The sequence below is a fragment of the Kogia breviceps genome, chromosome 7 (assembly GCF_026419965.1).
Source record: "Kogia breviceps isolate mKogBre1 chromosome 7, mKogBre1 haplotype 1, whole genome shotgun sequence".
In the NCBI taxonomy this organism is placed as follows: domain Eukaryota; kingdom Metazoa; phylum Chordata; class Mammalia; order Artiodactyla; family Physeteridae; genus Kogia; species Kogia breviceps.
This window is the reverse complement of record NC_081316.1, coordinates 14,405,466-14,414,441: the sequence shown is the minus strand read 5'-3', so window position 1 is coordinate 14,414,441 and position 8,976 is coordinate 14,405,466. Positions and strand designations below refer to the sequence as shown.

Here is an 8,976-nt window from a genome sequence, read left to right as displayed (position 1 = left end):
ATTACATTCTTGTTTTCCTGACTGGGTTTTGCAGCAGACCACCATAGGTCCTTGAAATGCCTACAGGAAACCTAAAGTATGAGGACAATAGAACCAGGAGCAGGGGGAGAAATGCATTCCAGGTGCTGTGTGTGTACAGCCTCCTCTTTGAGGCATCCTGGAGTGCTGGTAGTTAGAGATGAGGATCGGGGTAAACTGGGCTGTGAAGGAATGGATTCTGATTCTGAGGGCAATGAGAAGCCAGAGGGCTTTAAGCAAGGGAGGTACTGCACCAGATTTGCTTTAGAAAGATCATTCTAGTGCTGTGTGGAGAATGGATTGTAGGGGACAAGACTGGGGCAGAGAGATAGAGAAGGAGGCTGATGCAGTGATGCAGGAGAGATGATGGTATGAAATTAATTAAGCAAGGAGGCCATTAGCCTGAGGGGGGTCCAATGCTACATCACCTGTGGAAGCAAACCAGAATCTAAGCCTGTGAGTATCTCAAGGTTATGAAAGCAAAACCTAAAGACAAACAACCGCAAAGAACCAACTAAGATTTAAGCTATAGCCAATCAATACTTTCCTTACTTTGCTTCCAGTTTTTCCATATAAAAGTTTCCTTCAGCTCCCATCAATAGAGCACTTCTAACCACTTCCAGTTTGGCACTGCCTTATTTGAATTGATTTTTGCTCAAATAAATTCCCTAAAAATTTAGTATGCCTCAGTTTATCTTTTAACTGTTCTGGTGTTAGAAGTGGGATCCAAAAGAGATGCCAAATGGCCCACAGGAGCAACAAGCAGCCAGGCAGAGGTCCCTGCTGAGCCCATTGAGCTCACTGCTTTCTTGCTACATCTGAAAGTAGGATAAGTTCCTTTCATGTCTGAGGTCTGCAGGTTTTGTGTTTGAAAGAGCTCCCTGAATTTATTCGAGCATTTCTTTCTCTGGACTAGGTCTGGGGGCCAGCTGATTTAAAAGCAACTGGACTGGGTCCAGGGGTCAGATTAGGTCTGACTTAAGCTGGACTGGGTCTGTTAGGGGAAATACTGACTGAAACTGCTGCCCTGGCCATGCAACATAGTAACCACTTGCATGAGTTATGTTAAATAGGAAGTCCTGGTAAGGAACACAGAACTAACAAGCTACCACCAACTGGAAGGATTCAGGAAAGGTCAAAAGGAGAGAGGAGATGCCCGTCCATTTCTCCTTCCAACCTCCCAGAATCCTTCTCACTGGAATCCATCTTGGCTGAGTGATGCGCGCGCCACCAGGAAGGACCCTGAGTCAGAATGATTGGCCAGAGACAACCCGGAAACGAACCCCGTTCCCATAAAACCCGAGACTGAAAGCCACGTGGCAAAGCAGTCCTCCTGGGTTCCATGACCCTCCTGCTCTCCACCCGGGCGCCCCTTCCCAATAAAGTCTCCTGCTATGGGCTTCCCTGGTGGCGCAGTGGTTGAGAGTCTGCCTGCCGATGCAGGGGATACGGGTTCGTGCCCCGGTCCGGGAAGATCCCACATACTGTGGAGCGTCTGAGCCCGTGAGCCACGGCCGCTGAGCCTGTGCGTCCAGAGCCTGTGCTCCGCAACGGGAGAGGCCACAACAGTGAGAGGCCCATGTACCACAAAAAAAAAAAAAAAAAAAAAAAAAGTCTCTTGCTTTGTCAGCACATGTGTCTCCTCAGACAATTCATTTCTGAGTGTTAGACAAAGAGCCCACCCTCGGGCCCTGGAAGGGGTCCACCTTCCTGCAACAGGTCCAGTGTGAGGCCTCAGGTAATAAGGGGGAAAAAAAGAGAAAAATTGGTTCTCTGAGTCCAAAAAATCTGGGACTCCTCTGTCTGGGACCCTGGATAACTATATGTGTAAAATTATGGGCCCAGAATCTGTGTTTTTCTGAACCAGTGGGTTAACCTTACCAAAGATAACCTTAAATTTGCAGTGGTCACAGTAGGGAACTTTTGACCTAGACAAGCATATCTTTACAAGGTGCTCTAGAGAAAAAAAGGGTCCCAAAATCTCCCCAAAACAATGGGGTGCATTTTTTTTTTTTACTGGTATGCTGAAGCATCTTAGAAACTCAATGAATTGAAAATTGCTTCTTTAAAAGATTCTTTACAAAACACAAATGAAAAGTTTAAGCAACAAATTGACAGTGAATCTAAAAAAATCTAAACAGTTAACACTAACTCGACTCCAACTGCTCCTTCCACTAAACCTCCCCTCCCTAAATTTTCTGAACCTACCAATCCCTTTACACCTTTTATTTTATTTAAAAAATTTATTTATTTATTGGTTGTGCTGGGTCTTTGTTGTGGCAGGTGGGCTCCTTAGTTGCAGCAGGTGGGCTCCTTAGTTGCGGCTCCTGGGCTCCTTAGTTGAGGCATGTGAACTCTTAGTTGTGGCGTGCATGTGGGATCTAGTTCCCTGACCAGGGATCAAACCCAGGCCCCCTGCCTTGGGAGCATGGAGTCTTCACCAGCTGCTCTACCAGGGAAGTCCCACTCAGTTGCCTTTTAAAGTGAGGCCCTCTGCTGAGCCTTGAATACTAAATGTAACCATCTTTTCTCATGGTAAAAGGCTGAATTGGGGCCATCATAAAAGGTTCTCCAAATCCTCAAGAGAATCCTCAAAATTTTTATGAGGAACTTAGAATTCTAATTGCAGCCTATGATATGGTCTCCCAGATCACTGCCAGTTTATTCATATGACATTAGGACCTAGCAATGCCCAAAAATAAATGACTGAAGCCCAGTGGGAAGCCCCCAAGAGTGATATTAAAGACCCACATGCAAACTGCTCTGCCAGGGATGGCCCAAAAGGCTCTAGAAAAATAGCCCAAGACCTACGTGAAAAAAAATTTTTTTAATTAATTAATTTATTTAACTAGCCAAATTAACAGAATCAACTGGACTTCCCTGGCCTAAAGTTCTACCATTCGTTTTAATGGTGATTAGATCAACACCTATGGGAAAGGATAAAGTAATACCTTATGAAATAGTGACGGGAAAACCTGTGCCCTTGGTGATAGAACCACATCTGTCTCCTGTACTCAAATTCTGTTATGTTTCAATATTGTAAAGCTTTAATGTATTATGCCAAAGTGTATTTCCACCAGGTAAAAGAAGCTTTCCACGACCCTCCTACAGATTGTCGAGCCTTCTACAACTTAGAAACTGGGGAGTGGGTCTTCCTCTCAGGAAATGACACTTGAGAAAGACTGCCCTTGAACCTCGTTAGAAGGGACCATTCAGGTTCTCCTCACTACCCAGATGGCAGCCAAACTTCAGAGACTTGAACCTTGGGTCCACATCTCCCAGTTGTAACGAGCTCCTCCAGACTCTTGGAACTGCATACTAGCCAGAAATCTAAAGTTAAAATTGGGAGATTCCTCCCCAGAAACAAATGACATCTTGAGGTGGACAGCTCTCTCAAGATCACAGATCAAGATCTTTATCTCCAGTACGAAATCTTTATCCCTTTCACCTACTTGCTCTCTGCTTTTCCTCTTCATTAATGCATGGAAAGATAACACTATAATTAGGATTTCACAAACAATAGCTACAGGAAACTTAACTAACTGCTGGATTTGTCATGCTAAACCAAACATGAAGGGAGAGACCCTTTAGTTTACCTTATAAGTAATTTCACTGAAATCCCAAATGCCACTGTGTGCCTAAATTGTTTAGCAGCTCAATTTTTTATAAAGGTAAAAATACTAAATCTGCATATCCCCTTTCCTTGCTTCAATTGAGTCCAACCCTGGGATGGGAAAATGTGATTCACTTAATATATGTATAAAAAACACTGCAGAGCAGCCAATGTAAATCAGACCATTTATAGGCTTGCTGGCAGGCCCATATATTTAGGAGGTCTTTCAGTACGTTGGGTAACCATAGCTGAGTCTACTGCTAAGGCCTTGGCTACACAACAAAAGTACCTAGGCTCTCTAGCTAAGGTGGTTTTAGATAGTAAAATTGCTTTAGATTATTTGTTGGCTGAACAAGGGGTCTGTGCCATGGTTAACACCTCCTGCTGTACCTGAATTAACACCTCTGGTGGTGTAAAAACTCAAATACAAGAAATGAACAGACAAGATACTTGGCTAAAACAGATTGGTACCACATCAGGTACATTCTTTGATTTACTTGATACCAACTGGTTTGGTGTATGGGGGCCCTGGCTAAGGAGTATACTTCAGTCTTTTGGTATTATTCCCCAGCAGTCATATCGCAGTCTCCCTGGTGGCCTGTGTTGCCTCAAAGATCTCAAATGCACGTTTGCAGCCATCAGCAGCAAATCAGATGGTCTCACGGTGCTTGGAGAAACAGAAACAAGATGTAAAATGGGATAAACAGCAAAAGCAATTCTTCTATGGATCTGACATCATAACCTGATAAGAGCAATTGGGCTTCCCTGGTGGCGCAGTGGTTGAGAGTCCGCCTGCCGATGCAGGGGACGCGGGTTCGTGCCCCGGTCCGGGAAGATCCCACGTGCCGCGGAGCAACTAGGCCCGTGAGCCACAACTACTGAGCCTGCGCGTCCGGAGCCTCCGCAACGAGAGAGGCCACAACAGTGAGAGGCCCGCGTACAGAGCAATTTAACTCTCATAGTGATTGAGAATGGGGCTAATACTAAACTTTTGTTCATCCTCCGGATGACTAAAAAGGAGAATTGTTAATTTAAACGGAGACCATTAGACTGAGGTGGCTCTAGGGCCTCCGGCACCTACGTAAGCAAACCAAAATGTTAACCTGTAAATACCTCGAGGTTATGAAAGCAAAACCTAGCAACCAATCATTAACAGCCAAATAGCGTTGAAGCTGTAGTCAATCAGTAATTTCCTTACTTTGCTTCCACCTTTTCTCTATAAAAGTTTTTCCTCAGCTCCCATCTGTGGAGTGCTTCTAACTACTTCCCATTTGATAATGACCAATTTGGATGGATTTTTTCTCAAATAAATGCCTAAAATTTTTAATGTGCCTCAGTATCTTTTTTAAAAAAATTTTATTCATTCATTTATTTATTTTTGGCTGCATTGGGTCTTCGTTGCCGCGCGGGCTTTCTCTAGTCGCGGCGAGCGGGGGCTACTCTTCGTTGCGGTGCGTGGGCTTCTCATTGCGGTGGCTTCTCTTGTGGAGCACGGGCTCTAGGTGTGTGGCTTCAGTAGTTGTGGCACGCGGGCTCAGTAGTTGTGATTCGTGGGCTCTAGAGTGCGGGCTCAGTAGTCGTGGCGCTCGGGCCCAGCTGCTCCGCGGCATGTGGGATCTTCCCGGACCAGGGCTCGAACTCGTGTCCCCTACATTGGCGGGCACATTCTTAACCGCTGCGCCACGAGGGCAGTCCACCTCAATACCTTTTAACAACAGGCTCCGAAAGTTCGGTCAGCAGGGGAGAGACACTTAGGAGTTAGAAACTAAAGGCATTTGTGTGATTGGACATGGAATGTTGGGGACCATTCACATTCCCCAACATTATAAAACCGAAAGGACCCCGCAAAGGATGTAAAATGTCCCAATAGTTCAGGCGGCAGCTTCTCTGTATCCCTGCACTGCTGCCAGCTTTGCACACTGGGCGAGTCCTTGATTACAGAGAACATGACATTTCAGGGCTGCTGTTTCATAGAACTTCCTGAAGGCCACATACAAGAAATAGTAATTGCGTATATATTGCATGAATAAATGGGGAGATAATCAGAAAAGTGCTGGTCTTTCCCTAAGAATTGGGCAAATATAACCTAATGAAATACAATGACTGTTTTTAGTGAACAGTTAAGGAGAAGAAAGAAGACAGAGAAACGGGAAGGAGGAGACATGCCCAAGGGGCAGTGGGCACCGAGTGCCCAAGGGGGCAGAGGTGCCCACCCACCTGAAAGCCTCAGCAGCCTCCAAGCTGCTCCATCTCCCCGCAACTCTTCCTCTTCTTCTCATGATAGTATTTTATTGAATAACTTAAATCCTTCTGCATCTTACTTTAATCACTTGAATACACATAGCTCTACCTCATTCTTTTTTACTGCCATATAGTATTTATAGCATGAACATTCTCTGGCTTATTCAGCTCTTTCCCTACTGAAGGACAGTTAGGTAATTCCTGGGTTGTCATTACCTGACATGCAAGGAACACCCTTTATCCATATCTTCTTGTACACGTACGTTTCTCCAGTGTAGAATCGCTGGATCAGAGGGTATGTGCATTTTGCAAATAAACTTTTTAAAATTTTGGAATAAATTCAGATTTATAGAAAAGCTGCAGAGTACTGAGAGTTCCCGTATATCCCTCACCCAGTTTCCTCTAATGTTATCATCTTATATTATCACGGTACGTTTGTTAAGACTAAGAAACCAACTTTTGCATATTACTGTGAACTAAACTCTAGACTTTATTTGGATTTCATTAGTTGTATTAGTCTGCTCAGGCTGCTATGATAGAATATCACAGACTGGGTGACTTAAACAACATAAACTTATTTTCTCACAGTTCTGAAGGCTGGAAGTTCAAGATCAAGGTGCCAGCAGGTCTTATGAGGCCTCTCTCTTTGGCTTGCAGAGGGTCACCTTCTCCCTGTGTCCTCACATGGCTTTTCTTCTGTGCACACCTGCATGGGGAGAGAGAGAGAGAGCTCTTTGGTATCTCTTCCTCTTAGAAGGACACTAGTGTTATGGAATTAGGACCGCATCCTTATGACCTCATTTAACCTTAATTACCACTCTAAAGGCCGTCTCCAAACACAGTCACATTGGGGGTTAAGCCTTCAACATATGAATTTAGGAGGGGACACAATTCAGTCCATAACACTAGCTTTTCCACTAATGTTCTTTATCTGTTTCAGGATCCAATCCAGGATACCACATTGCCTTTAGGAGTTTGTGCATTTTTAGATTTCAATAGATTTGCTTAAATTGCTTTCTGAAGTGGCCCTAGTGTGGCTTTCCTGGTGGCGCAGTGGTTAAGAATCCGCCTGCCAATGCAGGTGACACGGGTTCGAGCCCTGGTCCGGGAAGATCCCATATGCCACAGAGAAACTAAGCCTGTGTGCCACAGCTACTGAGCCTGCCCTCTAGAGCCTGTGAGCCACAACTACTGAGCCCGCGTGCCACAACTGAAGCCCGCACACCTAGGGACTGTGCTGTGCAACAGAGTAGCTCCCGCTTGCCATAACTAGAGAAATCCCGTGCCCGTGCGCAGCAGCAAAGACCCAGTGCAGCCAAAAATTAATAAATTAATTTAAAAAACAAAAACAAATTGGCCCTAGTAGTTGACACATTCCCAGCTGTGTGTCCCCCTTTCCTCATACCTTCCCCATTCCCAAGAGTATCAAACTTTAAAATCTTTGCCAATCAATTGGGTGACTAACAATATCTTGCTGTTTAATCAGCAGTTTCCTGAATACAAGTAAAGTTGAGCTACGCTTTGCTGGCCACCTGTTGTTCCTGGACTGTGAACTGCCTACTGCCTATTTTTAGCCTTTGACCTTTTTTTTTTTTTAAAGTGTATGATGAGTTTTTCTTATTGAATTATAAGACCCTGTAACTTTGTGAGGGGAAGGGCTATGCTGGCACATAGTAGGTGCTTTTTGTTGCAAGAATCAGAGATTAATTTAAGGAAATTAGAAAGGGGATGTATCCCAGGGGACCCAAGTATGCACGTTATGAGGCCTCTTCAGGGTTTGGAAGCAGGAAGGGCAGGCAGCATCTTTTCACCTTTCCACAGCCTGGGTCTTCTCACTATGTTCCGCGTAGTGGGAGAGGCCTGGTCCTGATCCATGCAGCTTCAGCCACCCACCCTCAGACAACATCTAGCTGTCTGTGAAATCCCGAAAAGTGTCAGGAGAGAGGATCTGATTGGCTTTGCATGCGTCAGGGTGACACTTCCACTGGACAGTCACCTCTAGGCTCTTAAGCTGGAATGTACGGAGGAAAGATGGCTGCTGGGGGCTCCCACTCTGGGTGGGGAGGGGTGAGCTGGGCAGAGAGCCAGAGGACAGCCAGCTCCTGCAGGACTGTGATGGATAGAATAAGAGAGATGACCCCCCAAATGTGCCTTGCCCCTGTATTACTAGTGTCTTGTTAGTAGCTGGAATGACAATATATTCTCAACATGAGTGACTAGACATCGTTTCTGCCATTCAGCATCCCTTCTTTTGTTAACTTCATATGGTTTTTCCTGCATCCACCCTTCTCAGTCCACATGCTGACCCCTCCCGGAAAGGGCATCTGACCCCAGGTACAGGGAGGTGGCACATCCCATGTGTTTGGCCACAGTGATGGGTTGAGGGATAAACATGTGATTAAACATGTGATCCAATTCAGGCCAATGAGAGTTAGACCTGGGATTTTGTTCACATTGCTGGAGAAAGGAAGATCTTTCTCTTCTGAGGGCCTCGAAGTGGCGAAGTAACAGGTCTGGAACTGCTATTTGAAAGACCTGTCCAAAAGGGAACCAGGGAAGCAGGGTAAAAACAAAGAGAGAGGGACTTCCCTGGTGGTCCAGTGGTTAAGACTCTGTGCTGCCAATGCAGGGGGCCTGGGTTCAATCCCTGGTCAGGGAACTAGAACCCGCATGCCGCAACAAAGATCCTGCATGCTGCAACTAAAGATCCCGCATGTTGCAACTAAGACCCGGTGCAGCCAAATAAATAAATAAATGTTTTTTAAAAAATAAAAAAATAAAAACAAAGAGAGGGAGAGAGAGAGAGAGACACTAGATCATGGTGACACTACTGAGCCTTGCGTCAAGCCACGTCTGAAGACAGCTCTTCTGTAGTTTTCAGTCCCATGAACAAATACACCCTCTCCCCACCTTAAAAAAATACTGAACCAATTTAAGTTGTGTTTTCCATCATTTACCAATAAAAGTGTGCTGACTCATACTGAGACAGGATTAATGAAACATTAAGTAACCACTGGAATGTTCTGTGTTGGATGACAGGTTATAGAAAAGGGACAAAGAAATCCCACATGTCTGATGTTGTTTGTTTTTTATAAAGCAAGCAT

At 45.0% G+C, this 8,976-nt stretch overlaps 1 non-coding gene across 1 annotated transcript; it reads left to right on the top strand.

The window, feature by feature from the left end:
* The first annotated feature begins 8,458 nt into the window (after positions 1–8,458).
* TRNAG-GCC (transfer RNA glycine (anticodon GCC)) lies at positions 8,459–8,531 on the top strand. Its single transcript has one exon. It is a non-coding gene; the product is annotated as a tRNA-Gly (tRNA).
* Positions 8,532–8,976: the final 445 nt, after the last annotated feature.